At 41.9% G+C, this 20,895-nt stretch overlaps 1 protein-coding gene across 1 annotated transcript in view; it reads right to left on the minus strand.

The window, feature by feature from the left end:
- The window catches only part of sox5 (SRY-box transcription factor 5), a 161,903-nt gene that overhangs the window by 125,440 nt on the left and 15,568 nt on the right, over nucleotides 1–20,895 (minus strand). Inside the window, exon 2 of the mRNA XM_085386798.1 lies at nucleotides 18,955–19,032. The gene's annotated coding sequence lies outside the window, so the exon portion shown is untranslated. The remainder of the gene's footprint in view (nucleotides 1–18,954; nucleotides 19,033–20,895) is intronic.

The following is a 20,895-nucleotide window of genomic DNA, read 5'->3' on the forward strand; positions in this document are numbered from 1 at the left end:
TCTGTGTGTGATGTTTGGTATGCGTGTGTGAGTGTTACATTATGTACAAGTAAGCACCAAATCAGGTGGGTTTCTGTGACAGTCCTTTATTATTCCTGGTTTGCAAACCGTTCACCCCAGAAGTCACAGGCTGACAAATACAAACCTAATAAACAGCAAAGAAAAGCCCGTCTGTTTGTGTTAATAAAAGGCTTTATTGGGGAAATTTGATGCCAATTCTTCCCATAATCACATGTTACTGGTCAGATGTGTATAATTAGTATTGCATAAGCAATCGCACAAACAAGAACTGGGGTTATTTGAGGCTTTGAGTTTTAGCGAAAGAAAAAGGACACAGGTTAAGGTTTCAAACATGATGCTAGTCTGCGTCCTGTGTGTGGTATACGGTGACAACACATGTTAAGGTTTCAAGATTTCAGTCAATTGCTTAATTTACGGGGTAATTTTGAGTAGATGGAAACACTAGTACTGTAGAGAGGAACAGTCCTACGAGAAGGAATTACTCCCAAAGCCATTACGCAATACGAATCAGCAGCACCCCGTGTGTAACAATTGAATTTCCTATTCTTTAATTAGTAAAATATGACACAAGGAAAGGAAGATATTATCATATGTTAAAAAACAGAAACTATCAGAAATCTACCTGGAAATCACACACACTTTGTCTAACAACAGGGCTCCCTCTGAACCAAAATATGTCATCTGGACAGCTTTTGTAGACTCTGAAATGCTCGTAATTGGGTACCATTTCATCCTTCTGCCCCTGGTTTTGTTTTTTCCTTCATGGCTTCCTCACTGATCAGGTCTTTGTTGTGGTGCTTCTCTATCATTCAGGTGTGGTCTGTGGTAAGAAACCCACTCCACTGTCCGTGACTGCAGCTGGTGATTGTAGTCCTACTTCTGGTCTAAAGAGCCACATTGCAAACATGAGAGACATTGCTTGGTTGTCTTCCCCTGACAATCTCTAGTGCTTTCTTACAGTTAAAATGTTGATGAGGCTGATAAAAGGATCTAAATGTGTGAGAACGTTCACGAGATCAAAGATTCAGTTTAGCTGCTGAAGACGAACTTGAACCCAGAAGCAGTTACTTGATCTTCTGTCCACATCACCTTCTCTCTCTCTCAAACATTAAATCAATAATAGTCAACTGCAGTGTTCGATCCCCATCTGTTTTCAGTGGCTTCTTTTGTGTGGCTTTACAGAAGGTTTCCGTGGTTACATGCGCTCCCTCTGTGGAGGGGAAGTGGTTCTTCAGCTGGAGAATCACAGGTTTCAGTCAGGCCATTACTGCCCCGTGTAGGCACCATGAAAGCTGATTATCATTTGCGACTGCTTCTAACCTTCCAAACACAGCTGTCTGTACCAGTGTTGTTCAACAGGTGTCTGTCAAGTGCTGAAAACACCTTCTGTGTGTCTAATAATTGTGTGCATGAAGCAAACCCACTAAGTTAATGGTGTCTGCTACCTGTGCTATTGTGGGATTCAAAGTGAATGACTGGATTAACTTTGGGTTACACTGTACTGCTAAAGGTTTGCTGTATTAGAATGTGATCCTTTCTGAATACATTTTTCTTGGTAATTTCTTGTAATGTCAATGTTGATGTGTAGCTGGTGGAAAATCTTGCCCTTTCAAAAGTGTAGAAATGTACAGACATGTGTAGTTTAGTTGCGTTTGGGAGGTGAAAACAGTTCAATGTGAAAGCACATGGGAACGGTAATTAGCTAAGATTTGCTAGCTCTCTTACACAATCTAGTGGTTGCTAGTTTTGGGGTCATAGCAGTCAGTGTGAGACACAGGCAACAAATAATACTTTGGTTAAGCTAACAATGTCTTATTTCATTAATTATAATAATAAAAAATTATTACAGGTTGTTACAGAGTGTGATGGGCGTGGTTTGTGGCACACCTGAGCTCTATCGGCTCATCACGCCTCCCCTATTAAACGTGCTGGCACCTGAGGACGTTGTTGTTGCTGTTGTTGTTGTTGCTGTTGTTATGTTGTGTGTGGCTGGCAGCTGAAAAGCTGCAGCCGAGTGTGTAAAACGACAACCGGGAAATAAAAGTGTATAAACTGAAGTATGCGGTCGGGTCCGTCGTCCTCCCTGTCACACAGAGATTAAAAGAAGCGCTGCAATATAAGCACAGCGGGGGAAAAGTTTGCTTGCAACACTACACACTAAAGTCTGACCGATATTAGCTATTTGCCAATCTAAGTATCTGTTTTTATTTCAGCTGACAATTAAATGGAAATTTAATTACATTTTAAAGTAAAGCAGAGACAACAGAAACACAACAGGGAGTGAACAGGAACGTGGGGAAAAAGTGAGAAGATGACATAGGAAATGGTCCAGGGTGGAATCAAGCCCCAGCTCCCTGCAGCCTTTTGGGATATGGATCTCCTGCTCAACACAGTAAGCTATAGCAGCACCCTAATGGTTCACTTTTAACCTTAAAAACAAGATTATACAAAACAACCACATGATCCTTGTGACTAAAGTATTCTCTCGCTTTCAATAAATAGAGCTTGGGAGAGTTATTTCGCTAAAGGTGAACTCAACATAACTTTTATAAAAAACACCCAAAACAGTTTAAAAATTACGCAGCATGGGCGAACAAAAGAAAAAGGCATCCAGCCATTAATGCCATAAAGCCGCATAATGTACACAAACACACACAGTAGGAGAGCAACTTTGCTGGTCATCAAGGACAAACTGTACCACCTGTTAACAAGGCTACAGCGGCAAACCACTGGCACTTCTTCCTTCAGTCTCATTCTCTGTCTCTACAGGAAATGAGCGGGCGAATAAGCAGACAGAGATAATTACAGGCCAAACAATAGCTGTCATTTCTTTCCACATCAACCTCCTGGCCCTACCCTCCCACCGACACAACACTGTTCACTGTAATCCGTGTCCACTTGGTGGACAGAGTGGCTTCATCCATCTATTCTGTTTGTTTGCCCCTCTCCTCTCTCCTTTTGCTTTGACAAAACAAAGCATGTTAACCTTGAGCTGAGAACAGCTTTCTGCTGGCGTCTGAGGAGATATTAAGAAGGTGATTAAGTGAGATTGATGGTACTTTAATTCCCCGACAAAAATAATGGCTCTTTCCTGTTGTTTAATCTTCAATCTTCATTAAATGAGGGACACTCAAGAGACTATGGTTTTTAGCCAAAAGAAGGCCACGCTAACAAAGGACACCATCAAGGATGGTATTTGCATGTTTAATCAAAATGAATTGTAATTGAAAGTCCAAAGGAGGGTTTGGGAATGCAGCAAACTGGAGCACGAAAACAAATTGTTTAAACATGTGAAGGTAATCCTTGATTCTTTTTTTGGAATTCAGAGCATTTGACTGCAATTTAGCCACAGCGTAATTAGAGCACAATCGTCTCCTATGCATATTACTATTGTGAATTTTATTTCCGCTGTTGGTTTGGGCCGACTTATGGATTTTGCTCGCTTCTGCAACCTTGTAGCCCAGGAAAGCTTATCAAACGAACTAAAGAAAAATAAATAAAAAGTTCTGTTTTCTTAACTTGAGAAAAAGTAACATTTTGGAGATAGAAAGTTGTGAAAAAACAAAACAAAAAACAAAACAAAAAAAGGAAACAAAAGCTATTTACATTTTCCCTGGAAGGTTCAGGACTAGTTTGAGAGTATGCTGAGGTTTGTGCGGCATTAGGTAAAATGCCCTATGACCTCCAGAACGCAGCAAGGTCCTGTGCGGGAGTTTTTGTTTTACACAAAAAAGATTTTTGTGTAAAACAAAAACTCCAGCACAGGTTCAGTTCTTTTTTTTTTTGGTGGATGGACTGTCCTTGAGCAAACCAGCAAACCCCTATCATTTCCCAAAGGCGCTGTCTCGAATTTGACCCTGCATTCTGACCTCCCAGTGGCGAGAGTCTAGTGAATATAATATTCTTACTTTTGGGTGATCAATTCCAAAAAAAAGAAAAGGCCAATAGAAGCAGCCTCGGTTTTTCTCTCCTACATGGAGGTCAGAACACAGGGTCAGCCGAAGAGCTACGCTCAAACAGCCGATAAGGATTCAGTGTCTTGCTCAAGGACACTTCAGCAGGGAGGGCAGATGCTGAGATTCCTTCAGTTCAAGAGCAGAGCCTTCACTAAATACAGCCCCCTGCTGCTCTCAAAGAACCCGCATGAATAATGTGTATTCAGTATTTCAGAACTCTGTAAACAAGCTTACCGGATGCTAATTATCAGATACAAGGTCTTACATTTAGGGTGACTGCTCAAGGTCATTTTATATCACGGGAAATCAAAAGAAGAATTAAATAACAGAATGAAGAGAATGCAGGCTTTTTATTTGACAACAATAAAATAAACTGTGGCATAAATCTCTTCAACATTTAAATCGAAATCCAAACTGTGCTCAAAGTCTCAAAAACGGGATAAAGAAAGTAAGTAAGAGGCTGTAACGGATATATTAAACTAAAGACTTAATTTAAACCCGTTACAGAAAAACTGGTAAAGAAAATGGCAGTTTACTTCCATCCCCTTTGTGTCCTTTTCTATATTTTTCTATCAGTGACATTCAGTCAGTTTTGTGTGGTGGCCTAATGACTGACTGCAAATAGATGGACTGTCAAACAGCACATTTAGATGAAAGGGGTCCTGTCGTGTCGCGCCAACATTTTGACACCATATCTGTGCATGTATAAGCGAGCTAGTTTGCTTCCGTGCGTGGGTGTGTGTGTTTGTGCATAAATACACGTGATGAATTGACTGCAGATTCGTCTATAATCGTCTCTCTGTACAATAGAGGCTATAGCAGCCACAGAAACAATCCTTTTAATCTACTGCATCTTTCGCGGCATCTCAGTCTGATGTCCGACTGCACAAAGAAAGGTTGGGGAGGGCTCGGCTTGGGTGGGTGGGTGGAACAAACAACTGGGATGTGCTGTCTCTCTTCCTCTAAACCCTCCCTCCCTCTCATTGGCTTCAAGGTCTGCTTTGGCGTGGAGTTACAGTTAGTTTACTCACCATCAAAGCAAACCCAAACTTCTGAGTTCTCTAATAGAGTTATGTGTGTACATGCTCCATGTGCTGGTGGACAGAAAATGAACGATTGGAGTCTCTCTTTTTTTTTTAACAACTTCCTAGCAAATGAACTGCACCAGCAGAAACTAAACCAACTTTCTTAAAAAGTTCATCCTATCCGTCATCCTTTCTTCTTTAGTCTGTTGCTTCTTCATCTATTTTCTATTTATCTCTTCCTCTGTCATATCCACACTCACACACAGTACCAGCCGCAAGTTTGAACATTTAATAATCGTTTCTGCCTTCAAATCATTCCCTGTACTAAACCCATGCCTACCAAATAGTGCCTAATCTAGCTCATCCTCCTGAGTTCAATGCAGTTTATCAGCAAGAGATGAGGGAAAAAGGAGCTGCTAGAAAAGGTGGGGGTGGGGGGGGGGGACCTAAAGGAGAATAGAGCAAGAGGAGAAGGGAGGAGGAGAGAAGGGGTCAGCAGAGGTAGAGAAGAGTAGATGAATGCAACCCCTGTTCCTTAAACAAGGCCTGGGTAAACAGGAAGTACAGCTGTGCTTTCTGTCCCCGTCCCTGTGACTCTCTGTCTTTCACCTCCTGCACCTCCCTCCTCGGCCTGTCCAAAAATACACAGCATTCCTCCTAGAACACAATTACGTTTCCCTTATCTGATACTCTTAACTTGTGAATATAATAATGCACAAAAGCCAGTAAAAATGGAAGCAAACACAAATAACAAAGGTCTTGTAGAATATCTCGTTGCCATCTCGTCACATGGTGAGGAGTCATGATAGTTGGCAATCTAGACACGCAGCTCCCCTTGGTGGGCCCTAATCCCCCTATTTCTTTAAGAGAGAGAGGGAGTAAAGAGGAGGAGAAAGGAGGCATTGTGGTTCGAGACAGTGCAGTAAAAAGAGGAGCGTACAGTACCAAATTGAGGTCGCAGCAAGACAATGGCTGCCCTTCACTGGCTCATTCACACACGGTCTTCCACACAGCTCTATCAAATGCCTCTTTCTTTTCTTCTTCCCCTCTTCTGGTCTGTTCTTTCTCTTTCTTTCTCTCACGTCCGCCTTTCTTCTCCTCATCACAGAGGGATGGGGGATAATGAAAGGCCGGCTCACCCAGGCTGTTCTGGGGCCCATTGCAGAGAAGAGGACCCCTCTCCCTCTCTCTTCTCTCTCAGTCCCTCCTGCTTTTGTCACTGGGTGCCTTCTCATCTTCTCTGTTCAATGCCTTACACTAACTCCACCCACAGCTTTTGTTTTGGAGGGGAGAATGCATAATTCAGCACGATGCATAAAGGTATCGAGAAAAAAAGAAGAAGAAAAACGGCACAATCACACCTTGAAACCCATTTCTGATTTGTGTTTAATGCCTTAATTAAAGAACACATCCACATGGAAAGGGTTAATATGAGCAAGGTAAAATTCAAGGAAAGTACAAACCATTTGGGGTTAAGAACAAAGTGGATTTTGCAGCATGTGCTGCCAAAAGAGTAAAAATCTTCAGCACCTGTGGCTGTTGATGCTGTTGGTGAGCACAGTGCTGAAGATGATGGGAGGGAGACGGTGCAGTGGGATAGTGTCACACTCCATGCACTCGCTGGTTTTGGCTTTCATCTCAGTGCAATATATTCGTTTGTGTAGGCTTTACATTTAACATGGTTTATATACGTACTCAGGATGATCAGCTGTGCTGTGCTCTTTTTAAAATGTATGTCATATACTTTAGAGCCCCCTTTGCCTTCAGAACTGCCTTAATTCTTAATTCCTCAGAGATCGTGGTGCATATTACCACGATGACTTCAGACGGTTACTGGAGATTTTTTTTAGTTGCACATCCATGATGCCAATTTCATGTTCCGCCACATCCAAAAGGTGATGTACTGGCTTGAGACTGTGGAGGCCGGGCTCAAGCACAGTGAACTCATTCTCATGCTCAAGAAACCAGTTTGAGATGATCTGGTGGAAGGAGCCATTAGAATATGGGTACACTGTGTTTAATAACTGAATATAACACAGAGCACATTCAAATCATTCTGATGCTTGGTTTGTCTAGACCACGTCTACATGCCTTAATGAGACGCTCCCATCTTATTAGCTGAAGATGTGCGCCTAATGAAATGGCCTGTCCGTGTAGAATCTTATATGATCTAAAAATGTTGGCAAGTTTTGCTTAGTCACTTGGTCCTTGATTGATATTTGTATTCCCGGATTTACATCACGGGACTTGAGGAAAAGCATCCAGAGTAGACAAAACGGTCAGTTCACACGACCATGAGTATCAAGCTAGGCATCCATCCATTTTCTTAACTGCTTATTCAACTAGGTCATTGGGTATCTGCAGTCTATCCCATCTGTCAGCAGGCAAAAGACAGGATACACTGTGGTCCCTAGTCATCACAGGGCTAACAGGGAGAGGCAGACACACTCTCACATCACCACCTACTGTACAACCAACAAACTCACCAAACATACATGTCTTTGGACTGTGGGGAAAAAGGTGAAGCACCCAAAGAAAAACCAAGCAGGTAAGGGAACACAGACAAATTCCACTCACAAAGGTCCCAGCCAACCGAGAGGTTTCGTTGGTGTGAGGTGTCAGAGACACTCAGTGCATAACCGTGCAACCCTACCACGACTATGACAATTAACATGTTTTGTAATCTTGTTTTCTTGTGCGCTCTGACGCACATGTGAGCTGTTATGGAAGAAAACAAATGTAATATTCTGTATTCAGGAGGACACACAAATGTGTCATTCACAAAGTCACATAACCTATGGACTGCTTGTAAACAGATAAGACCATGACGAGTAAAATATGTGCCGATTAATAGAATCCAGAGTTTCACACGCAGACAAAAATCTGTGAATGCGTCTGCACAGAAACAAGTTAATAAGTGAAGAGGGCAAAAGCACCTTCGGGCTACGTGGGTCACAAAGGCTCATCCTCAAACCTAATTTGGCTTGGCAAACCTAATCGTTCAAAACTGATCGAATACAGAATCTGTTGGAGGCCTTTAACCGGTTTGCTGCGAGACAAGGGAGAAACAGGGATTGGCATTGTTATTTAAACCAGTGAAAAACTGTCTCGCAAACGCATTTAAGCAGAAGGACATGGATTGCCTGTAGGGTTGAGCGCATGATACTGTTAAGGTGGCCATTATTGCCCCAGTGGGAAAACGCTCATGTTCTTTTGATGGTCAAGTGCTCTTCAGGGGAAAGCAGTCATATCTCATCCTACATATAAACAATGGCTTGTAGTTCAACATGTACAAACAGTGGCGTAGAGAGAGGAACCTTGATATATTGATATATAGGCAGTGAATATTAACTAGAGATAAAGGCGGGGGTTAGAGGTGTCACAACTTGGTTTTCTGTTAAACCACAATATTCAAAGCAGCTTGATTTTTATTTACATCAAAGTCACAGTAAAGAGACATAAATGTACTGTATATAAACATGTATTCTTCATCTGGATACCATAGATTACAAGTCTCCAACTGTTAGAATACAGTTTAGACCAAGCAAGTGTGTATTAATATTTGCAAAATGGGAATTTTGACAGCAGTGAAGTTTGCGTTTTAATATAGCTAAAATAACAAGAGCAAAGAATTTGCGCCAAAGGGCTTTGAAATGCACAACACAGATCTTTGGTCCCTCTGGTAAATCTTGTTACTGCCAGCCTTCTTCAATCCTGAAACCTTCTATTTTAAACTTCATGTAATCAATCATATTTTAATGTGAAGTAAAATTAAATTAAATATCTGTTTATTTCTTTAGAGTTGTGGGACAGTTGTTAGCCCAAGACCAGGAATTTATCTTGGGATCTTATCATATTTTAACAGCATGCCAATCGTGGCTATTTTTTTTAGCTTGTATTGGAATTAATGCGATAACTTATTATCAGATTCATATCAAATTTAAATGTAATCTGCCCTATTAAAGTCGGCATACAACCAGTGCACGCAGACAACTTCATGGTCAGCCCTCTGTCCTCTTGTGTGTGTGGAGGGAACAGCTGCTTGATCCATCATAAACAAAATGAGACAAAACAGGAAGTCATTTCTGCCTTTTGTTTTGTTATCTGCCTGTTATTGAGTTTATCTGCCTTCCTTAACTTTTTTCCCACTGGGTGTGTTTGTCAGTAAAAAACTGGTGCATAAACCCACCCCCCAAAACATAGTCTGAGCAAGTCAAAAGCATAAGCCTGGAAGAAAGTAAAGTAACATGTCTGATACCATTTTAAGTTGTTCAGCTGAAATACAGTCTGTGTCTTTCGTCTCACGCTAGAAGTGGGAAATAAATCTGTATGTCTGTCTGCCTATCTCACCAGATAGCACTGATCTGTTTATGTGTTTTGGTCACACAGTCACATCATGGAGAGTGGATAGCGTTACCTTAACTAGGTGCACACAGGCCCCATCCCCCAACCCAGCAGCAATGCATCAGTTATTGGCAACCGCACAGAGGTGTGATAGGACGACTGGACTGTGGAGCAGATCGGCCAACCCCAACAGGCAGTCTATGTTCCAATCCTCATCTATAGTCACGAGTTCTGGGTAGTCGCCAAAAGAACTAGGTCATAGATACAAGCAGCTCAAATGATTTTCCTCCATGATGTGGCTCGGCACAGCCTTAGAGTCGCTGTGAGGACTAACAGACAGGAAATTAATGACACAATGTAACATAATGGACATGCGTGTCACAATGCACAATGTCACAACTGAATTATGAGTTCGTCAATATAATACATTATAGCGTTCAATCCCAGAAGTATTCCGTCACCTATCCAAATAATTGAATTCAGGTGTCCCAAGTGGTTTTCACATATGTGTAAAATCAGCACCTAGGCGTGCAGACGGCTTCTGCACCTGTGACACCTGTGCAACAAGTCCAGTCGAGCCAGGCCTTCTCAGCCAACATCAGTGTCACTCGAAGAAAGGTCAAAAATTCTCAGAAATACACTCCCAAACCTTGTCTTCAGGGAAGAGTTGAAGCCATTATGGGATGTCACTCGAGTTCATATGTGTGCGAAAGCAGACAAGTGAATACTTTTGTTAATATGGTGTATTTAAAGGGCAAGTATTAAGTTGTCAACAGGTACATTTTAAAATCGCTTGTTATAGACTGTGCAGCAATCCAAAAGTTGGTATTAAATGGTAAAAACAGTCACTGCAGTGCTCTAATTCAGGACATTGCCATTTTTCTTTGCAGCTTACACAACACATACAATTTCAAAGTACCAGACAGGAAACAGGCTGACCATAAAACAGTTAACTGGAGGACACAACACACAACAGGTGGTCAGACAGACATGGTACTAATGGAACTGATTGTAGATCTAGTCAGAGAGGTGACGCTCAGTGGCCCTGAGGGAGCAGACAGTGGGCCTGACCTTCCAATCTTACATACAGCGCAGCCACTCTCATGCTGTAATTACCTGTCACACTCTGAGCGTGTGGGTTTTGGAGGAAGGGGTGTGGTAGGAGACAACACTTGCACTTGACCCTATGTGCAACCCAACCCTCTGTTTGGCAAAAAATGACATGAGAAAAAAAAAAGCACTAGTGACATGCATGTCTACCTGAGACCCTGACTCCCCTGGCCCTCTCCCTTTCTGGTTCCCAGTAATTACCTGTGGGCCTACTGAGCGGTGGGGACCACTGCGTGCTGCCAGTGAAGCACTCAGGGAGATGTGGGATTGATGCACACTCGGCGACCTCTGTGATTGGGGTTAACAACAGCCTCATTTGCATTAAGAGATGGGGCTTTCATTAGCTACAGTAGCAAGATCTCAGGTGAAGAACACACATACCTGCACACATGGCCACACATGAAACAATCAATCACACACAAACACGCACGGTGAGGATATAGCATTTAACTTTTCAGACATAACGCTCTTTTTGCATGTTTCTGTAGCAGAACTTTTACACGACAACACATTTTCTTTGATTGAATCTTGGCAGCTACACTGGTTACTGAACAACAGTACATACACGGTACATATGATGAAAAAAGTAACTACCTCAAAACTGGTTCACAGGCACTAAATAACTATAGACTTTGGTTTGTACTTATTAGCCCATAATGTCTGATAAAGAGCGGATCTATGCTTAGTTTGGCCTGGTGATCACCATCTATATATAAAAATACAGGTCGGACCCTCTCAGCCTCCTATTAGGTGCACCCATGTTATTAATGTGAAACTCCATCGTCACTGTGAGTTATATAAGAACGCTTCCTCATTCGCATATGTTTGTGTTGGTTACCTTACAAGCAGGGTGACTATCAAACAACTGCAGCTGTGATAACTTCTTCAACAATCTGCTTCAAAGTAATAAAAACTGTTGATTACTGATTAGATACTGTATATAATCAGCATTAAACGAGATAAATGGGCAACTCAAACAGGACCTTATATATATTAGCTTCTCAGTGTATCAGCATGCCTACACCAACAAAGGCTGGCATGTGAACATAAAAACTGCTTCTCTAAAGATTAGATGCAAAATAACACTGGAAAATAAGTAGGTGGGTTTTTCTGACGAGCCAACGTGAAACAGCGCACCGTGACCAGCAGTGTGTGTTGCTTCTTACACATTCAACACCCAAAAAGCAACACTGGAATTTATCTGAAATTTACTTTTTCACAACGCAATGGTCCAGGATCTGTAGAAGATTAAAAAAGTCAAAATGAGATTCTTGGAGAAGGTTTTGGCAATGACATACTTAGCCATGTGCAGAATATTCCTCCATATCATCTCCCAGCACCACTTAGCAGAAGCAAATCCTGCAAGCACCCCTGAGACAAACAAGCCAGAACAAACTGGGGTTTTTTTTTTCTACCTTCACCAGAATGGGCGCTTGCAGGTTTTGTTCTGGCACCGAGAGATTCTGGCAAAACTACGGTGCCCCATCTTGAACTGGAACAGGTTTGATTCACCACGTTAAAAATGAAGTTTCTTCATAACACTAAGCGATACAAACATTTGCAAGCACAGAAAAGCCATCACAGACAATATACAACCTAGGACAACTCAGTGTATGTCAGAGGAAAACAGAGTCACGCTACAAAGCGGACACTTCCCTCTGTGACACCTACAAATGCTCACACACACACACACAGTCACACACTCTGTCCTGCACTGTCATGTATAATTCAGCGTGTGGCCGGGTGGGCAGATGCCTCATCCCCAGGGGGTCCCATCATGCCTTCACTAGGATGAAACATTTAACAGCACAGGACAAAATGGAACACGTTCAATGAAGAAACAGGAAGCGTTTTGGAAGAGCACAACATTACAATTGTAGTCAGCACATTATTGCTTTATATACTTACATATCAGTCCTTTAAGCCTGTTACTAGTAGTACAATAAATGAATAATAAATGAAGGGATGAAGTCAAAGTCTCAAAGCTGAGACCACTGCCATGAAAACTGACACACAAGTTAATATCTGAAGGCTGTTGGGCTTTTCCTTTAATAATATTGCCCTTGAAATAGCAAACATTCAAGTCCAACATACGTTTAATCAAAATTAAAAATGAACAGTTTGTAATCTAAGTGTGTCACAGCCTGGCTACCAGTTTCATCAGGTCGTTCCATATATTTAAACACAAACAATATAGAAATGAAAAAAAAATAACAACAAACTTTAAAAAAATGATCACAATTAAGTGTGAATGAAGTGATGGGGATGCTTTCAATGAGTAAATCATAGTATGGGATATACAAGTACTACAAGGTAGCTGAGGTTACAACTGTGCTGTCGAAATTTTCACAGAAGTTGTTTCCATTCAGGAAATAAAGTGGCAACGATCAACCAGAGACTCCTTGTCTTCTTAAAAACACAACGCAACAGTCGAGGAGTCCGTTTGGGCTGACCTGTTGCAGCGGGGTGAAGCAGAAACCGGTTACACGGGGAAAACTAATAATTCAAAGTACCATGTGAGTTTAAATGGGACTCCCAGGGTTCTTGCTGGAAATTAGACTTCCAATTAAGCCTAACCAAAAAAAAAAGTATTTAAAACTGCCCTACTGATAAACATTTAAACATACATTTGAATAACACTGGCTGAAGACTGCATTCAAACCTTAATGGGAACACACTTTCACACAGAAATGTAAAGGGCTGACTCAAACACAGCTTCTCCTTCTAAGACACAGATACTTGGAGAAAACAAATAACCACTTGCCTGCATGCACACAAACACACAGACACAGACAATCACACACACAGTAGTGGGTCATTAAGCGAATCGCAGCACAGCTGTAAAAGTGCTTTTATAGCAGCCTAAGTGAATATCGGTACAGAAACAATATGGCTGCATAATATCAATATCATGTTCCATATTCAGCGCATGATGATACAAAGAAGAGGAAGCTGTGCGTGAATGCGTGTGTGTCTGCGTGAGTGTATATGTGTGAATGTGTGCCAGCGCTTGATGGAGCAAAGGCGAAGAAGCTCTGTAAGTGTGAGCAGATGCTGATGCTTTGTGTGTGTGTGTCTCTGCGTGTGTGTGCGCGTTTGTGTGAGAGAACCTAAGCAGGCCTGGAGTGAGGCCAGGCGGCTGTAGACTGTGCATATTAATGTGTTATAACCTTGACACAGACGGCGCTGCTGATGCTGTAGAGGAGCTTCCTCTGATGACATCATATAAGAAGACAGGAACTCCTGCCTGATTTAACAAAGCGAGACATGACTCCTTACAATACCTTCCATCTCCACCCCTCTCCCGACTCCTATATTCTATCCCGTTCCTGTCTTTTTCTTTCCTTTAACGCAACACCCTCCTCCACCTCCATCAGTACCTCCCGTCCCTCATACTGTGCCATCTGTGTACCTCTCCAGTGATTCATAACTCTTCTTCTCTTGAGTTTGTCAAACAACTCTTATCCCTCCCAACCAAACACTGCGTGCTCACACACATCATCAACCCATTCCCTTCTTTCCTCACACCTGCTGAACCATTAGCTACTACTAGCATTCTACTTTCTCCTCAGTAAATCTTCTGCTTTTCTTTCTTTAATCCAACCTGTCCTCCTCACATTCCTTCCCTCCCCATCCACATTCCTTTTTGCCTTTCATCCTCATCTTCTCTCCTGTATTGTATCACCATCATATCTTTTACTCTTCATCACCTACTACCGCTTACCTTCTATTTCTTCCTTTTGTCTAACCTCGAGTGCTCTGCATTAACTCCATCTTCTTCCACTTTCAACCCCCTCTATCATAACTTCTTATAACCTTGTCTCCTCTCAACTTATCCCTCCAAAGCATGCACACTCTGCCCTTCTCCCCTCATCTATACTATGCTACTATCCAGCTGATCACGCTGCTGCTGTTTTTTTCCTCTAACCCTCGCCCTTTTGTTTCGTCTTTTTCTTCTAATTTCATCAACTTCTCTTCTCTCCATTTTTCACCCAACCCTCACCTCCTGTGCCTACTCGTATTTATCCTGACTGAACCAACTCTGCCCCTTTTATCTTCACCTTACATCTTTCAGCTTGTCCTCTTTTTTTCTTCATTTCTTTCAACTTTGTCCCCTCACACCCCGGGTCTTCCACCACCTTACTGGCTTCTCCTTTGCCCTTGTGGATCATTATCATCATTCTCCTCCCATTTTCTCTCCCTCTGTCTCTCTCCTTTGTGACTGTATACAATTCTGGCTTCACTACTAAACTCTTTCTCTCCCTTTCGGTCTCACTGTGTTTCCATTCTCTCTCTCCTCCACCCCCCTTTTCTCTCTCTCTCTCCCTCTTTCAGCTCACTGCCAGGCTACCACAGCCCAAACTGTTCAGCTGCAACTGTTCCAAGCCCAATAATTACAGCTTGTCAGAAAGAATTAATTTTCTCATTTCTCATAAAGACGTGTAAAAAATTACCATGTTATTATAACGCTGCCACTCTCTTGAGGCACCAACGAAAACCAAATTTAATTTCGGAAATTCTTCCCTCGCACATTAAATTAAACACATAAATAAGAGTTTAGGAATTGGGGGGAGGTTGTCGGGCGGGGGAGCATATGTTCGTTAGGCCAGCCCCAGCTCTGGGTAATGGCCGTCGTAATGTTTTGATGGGCCCGGCTATTGGTAAGCACCAATACATTTGCATGATCACCGTCGCGGCAGGCAAGCGAGCTGCCAATTAGCTCTCGTACAGCTCTGGACAGTGCTGGGAGAGAGAGAGAGGGAGGACATGAGATCTGTTTGGCATTAGAAACACACAGCAAGATATGGAACAGAGCTAATTAACAAGCACGTATGGAGAAAAGCAGATTTAATGCAGGGAGATGCTCTAAGGGACTTTTCATGGAGGATCGTATCTGTTTAATATATGTTAAGGAAAGTAGAGCAAGGCTTGCTTCAGTGCTGATAGACTGAGATGCAATAACATCAATTAGAAATACATTGTCTTTAAATAAAACATATTGAGCACCATTCTCAGTTACTGGATAAAACACTGCATCATATACTATACTGACCCTACTTCTGGCATGACCTATGACCTCAGTAAACACTTTCCTGATTTAAGCTCTTATTTAAGGGTGTTCATTTTGTATTTAGAGCCAGACAGAGCCCTACAGCAGGGTATGCTCTGACTTTACTGTTCTGACGATATAACGTCGTCTTGAACTAACCCCACAGCAGCTTCAGAAAAAAGCTCCGCTTGAAATATCACAATGTTAAAAGTACAAAAGTTTAAAAAAGGTATTTGCTGATAGGTAAGGGATGGAAGTTAAGTTGTATTTTATTTGGCCTTAAACTTTGCATTATTAGATGCATTGCCACTGTTACTCACACCTTTTTTTTAAGTCCTTTCCTCTTTCCTCCGCCCTTCCTTTCCATTTCACAAAGACGTTTGTTTCTGTTATCTGTAGAGCAGAAGGTACCTTCAGGGAGAGGCCTACATGCACGGATTCATGTGCATTTTTAGCCCACAAACTTGTGAACATTGCTGCTGCTGCGCGACTCAGAGTGTTGTCCTGATACTCATTCCTTCTTACTGTTCACAGCAGGCCAAAACAACCCCCAGGCGAAATGTCCCGATACTCCCAGCAGGCTGATGATAACGTAAGTGTAAGATAGATGACTATACATTAAAAATCCCTGTATGTACAGCAATGTTTCAGCATTCCTACATCATACAGTAGATCAATGACAGTAATGTAGTACTTTAGGTATCATTTGCCAAGATTATATCTCCATCTGGCAAATTATCCAGTTCATTAGAAGACTTCAACATGTCGTCACACATGTATGCCAGGCCAAAAGAGAGAAAATGCAAGGGAAACAAGCAAATGCAGGTGTCACAGCTCCCTTCTGAGCCTTTGAGTTATTTCCCGATGACAATTCACACACTGTTTGGTGCTTACAAAATGCAGAAGTCGAATACTAAAAGCGTGAAGTCAGACGTTAGAAAAGTGTGATCAAACTGATGTAGAACATCAACCCCTCTCAATCTGATGGGAAACTCCCACAATGACACAATCTCACCCAAGCACAGATGAACGAGGTGTCCCCTCCAACTCCCCAGCACAGTGAAGACAGGGACTTTCCCTGCCTGCAGCACGGCACGCATATACACACACATTCCCAAGCCCACACACAGAGAAAAAGGTCACCCCTGGTTGGCACACACGCAGTAGGCAGAGTCATGGCTGATTTGACAAGGCCGCGACAAACGTTCATACATCCATACAAGTACACAGTGGAACGCACGCGCACACACACGGAGCATGGTCAGTGTAACCAGTGCCAACTAAGTCTCCTCAGCAAAGCAGCGATGGGTCTGCAATCTGTGATCGTGACACTGCTTTGACACACACACTGTCTGGATTTCCACTCACACGTGCAAACACACAAAGAGCAAGAAAACACTACCACGCTATTTTATGGTCATTTGTCTTGTATCTGGTTTTGCTTTCACTGTCTTCTTCTGACTCCGGGCCCTGCGCACCACACAGTTCTATCCACTGTGACATGTCCTTATATTTATAGGAATTCAAACTGTCGAATTTATTTCTTAAAGTTTTGAGATGAGTAGTGAAAGTTCCAGAGATAGAGGCATATGAGTCTCAGGGCGTTTTCACACCTGCTATGTTTAGTCCGTTTAAATCCAACACTGGTTTGATTTCCTCTTTAGTGGGGTTCGTTTTATTTTGTGAAGACTTCGCATTAAAGACAATATTCATGCTGTAATAAACTAGAACTTGCCAACCGCAAGCTAAGTTTAATAAGTTAGGGAGAGTTTAATAAACTCCTTGCTATCTAAAATATAACGGGACACTGGAGTATATTCTCGAGCATCTCACACTTCTGATAATCAGCTGTCTGCTTCACGTTTATTCAGCTGTGTAAAAACTATAACTTTAATCTCAGCCAAACCGATTTACTCAGGAACAAATAAAATACTAAAAAAAGCCAAACAATAACATTTTGAAGTTATCTAAGTGACTCATATATGTTTAACCTGAGTAGCGAAAGACGGCGGTGGGTTTGAAAACGATTTGCCGGGAGTCCGGTGTTTTCACGGCTCTAGTTAGCCTAGCCCCCGGCTAGCTATCGAGCTAGTGGGTAACAGACGTCTCCGAAAACGTCGGAGCGCTTTTGAAAATATGTGGTGTCCTGATAAACTGAGCAGATGTTTGAAGTTTACACAGCTACATTCTCGCCTGAAAATATGTTAATCGTTTATTTTGTGACCCAGAAAGAATAATAAGAGTAATATTAAAACTAACTAGCTGCCGCCATTGTTGGAAACTGAGCTGGGCTGCGCTATGAATTCTGGCACACAGCTTCTTCTTCTTCGGGGTTTAACGGCAGCTGGCATCCTTGTACATGCAGTGCTGCCATCTTCTGTTTCAGTCCGTTATTACACTCTTAAATCCTACTACTTATTCCTGCGTCTTTTGGGATCTTACAAAGCTTCGAACGACGCGTCAGTCGTCGACGATTTTGATAGTCGACGCAATCGTGACTAGTCGACTAATCGTGGCAGCCCTACTGTATATCACTAGATGATCTGTTAGAAAGCTCTCATGCACTGGTTTGTGACATGTTTCAGTTTCAGTCTATCATGTGGAGGATACTGAAGAACAATGGTGTGTATGGCAGGGCTGCAAGGAGAAAGCACTGTTCTCTGCAGAGAGCGCTTCCCATCTGCACATGCATGAGTCAGAAGACTGTTTGAACAGTGTTTCTTGGATAGATGAGATTAAAATAGACATTTTCATTTACGTGAGAAGGGTTATATATATGGAGCAAGAAAAAAAAATGCATCACACTATTAAAAATGTATCCCAATCAAGAAACATGGTGGCATTGGCATCTTTGGTTTTTTGCTGCATCTGAGCAAATATGGCTTGTCATCACTGATGAAGCAATAAAATTATTCAATTCTAAAATCATCAGGACATCTGTCAGTGATCTAAATGATAGGAAAAGGTATGATGATAGGAAACAATGACAGAAATAACTGAAAAGAGCCTGAAGTGAGCACTGAATATGAGGACACAGACCTCAGACCTGAAGCTGTTCTGAGTACGACAATGGTCTAAAAGTCTTCAGTGCTAACCCAAAGGACGGTTCACCGGGCACCTTAAACATTTAGCTGCAGTCACTGCTGCACATGGGATCAACTCAGACACTAAAAGCAACATTTCAAATGCTTTTTCTCTTCACTGATATGCAATGGATCGTTTTCCTTAAAACTATTTTGTCTAATATTTTTAATGTTTTTAATTTTTAAACCTCACTTTAGAAACTTATTAAAGTTTCAGGTCATGTTTATGCAGAAATCTGGAAAATAATAAAGGGTTCACATTTTCTTCCCATAGCTGTATGCCTATGTAGACTAAAACAATAGACTATATCTGGAATATCTGAGTTATAAAGTGCACCACTCTTAACAGGAAAAAAGGCCCTTACCAGTTACTTGATGAGCAATATGAAGGAAAAAAATATCCAGAAGTAATCAGCTGCTCTGTCCACTTAGCCCCTTCAAACCTGGACACAAAGAAGAAAACAATAAAATAAAGTAATTGTATGACTATCTTGTGGTACATAAAATTTTTATTTTTAAAAAAAAAAATCAAAGAGGGTGAAACTGAGAAAGGGAGATTTATCAGTGGGAAAGTCACAAATAAATATAAGTTTGACTATTTGACTTTTCAGCTTTTTGACATTTCTCCCATTAAAGGCACATGGTATGGTGAAGTAAACTGCAGCCATACTGAGTCCAGTGGTCATCAGACTTTCCAGCACACAGGGCTTCTATGTGACAAATTGCTCTGACTCATAACATGAGAAGTAAAACTGATGGTTTACAGAATAAAGACACAGAAAGTTAGAGGAAGGAGGAGAACGAAAAAAGCTGAAGGCGACAGTCAATAATTCTATCTTAAAGAACCTTTCCTTCTTTCCTTCCTACTCCCTTTCCTCTGCCTGACCCTCCCCCCTTTGCTCCCCACATTCTTCTTACCCTCGCCCCTTCATACCAGAATTCTTACATCTATAAATATCAACAAGAGAGTCTATAGAACTACATACACACATACTGTAAACACACACACCAGTCTAAACCAATGAGCACAGTGGCGTATTGTGCCAGCAGAGCCAATACACACTTCCACGGCCATTACTCCCCATGGAAACAGGCGAGCGCGTTCGCACACACATGTGATGTTGACATTGTACCCGCACAGTGGCTGCCTTAGACAATAAGCTATTTCAGGGCCAAATCGCTGACAAAAATCCATTTTTCCACCCCACTAAAAAAGATCAGGAATGAGGGAGGGAGAAAGAGCAGGATAGAGAGAAAAGCTGAAATCAAATAAACAGTGGCGTACATCTCTCTTAAGCTGGATTTATCTCTGTATTTTGTCATCATTCTAATTTATTCCCCAACCTGCTTACAATTACCGCCTTTTCAAAACTCATATTGCCGGCTTGTTGTTGTTCTAAGAGAGATTGCGTGGTAGCTGCAAATGAATGAGTGGGGGACTTGCATAAGGTGGAAAAGCTCCTAGTGTACTTTTGTAGATTATCCACTTGATACCGATTCATTTTCTCCCTCTCTTGTCACAGTTTTCTAAAGGAGGCGATGTAGGACAAACATGCAAATGCACACAAAACACACACACAAATGTACGCGTAGATACAAACGCACACAGTACTGTAGCGGAAGGGAGTGGGCTCATCATCTTTAGTTGTGATTACAACACTTGGCAAGCTCTCCCCTGCCTGTTTGCCTGCCTATTGCCTTACAAATGGATTAGTAAGCCCTGTTCCATTTGTGTGTGTAGCTTCTCTGAGATTTAGGCTGACTTACAAATAACACCAATCAGATTTGGGAGCAGCCATTGTGTAGTCTTTTCTGGGGGAATATTGAGCGATATGATTTTTGGGACAACACTGGAAAAACCTTAGGACTGTGTGTACTTGTGCGTGTACGCATGTGTTGAGAAGATTTTTACATGTCTCGTAACGAGAAAGTCTGCCTTCAACTTTTGGAGTCAGTCAGCAGTTAATCCCTGAGAGGACTGCTCACTCATCCCCACTTTGCCTGTAATATAAAGGACGACAACTCCAATCTGAGAAAGAGAGGAAAAGCAGGCAGGCTTTCCAATGTACACGATCTACAGAGCAGAACTGTTCAGTTCATTGTGAAAACGACTGACGAAAAAGACAGAAAAGCTTTCTGAGAGACAGACAACTGTTTCGGTCTCGTACATTGTTGGTGGATCCCAAATTTGAAGATAGAACAAATGTTCTACTAAAAGCTGCGTGTGCCCCGACATCTCAGTGTACATGATAAATGCACTGCATTTATATAGCACTTTTCTAGTCATACTGGCCACTCAAAGTACT

This window comes from Rhamphochromis longiceps, linkage group LG17 (genome assembly GCF_057381845.1).
Source record: "Rhamphochromis longiceps isolate RC_006_pf linkage group LG17, R_longiceps_female_GT1.1, whole genome shotgun sequence".
Lineage (NCBI taxonomy): Eukaryota > Metazoa > Chordata > Actinopteri > Cichliformes > Cichlidae > Rhamphochromis > Rhamphochromis longiceps.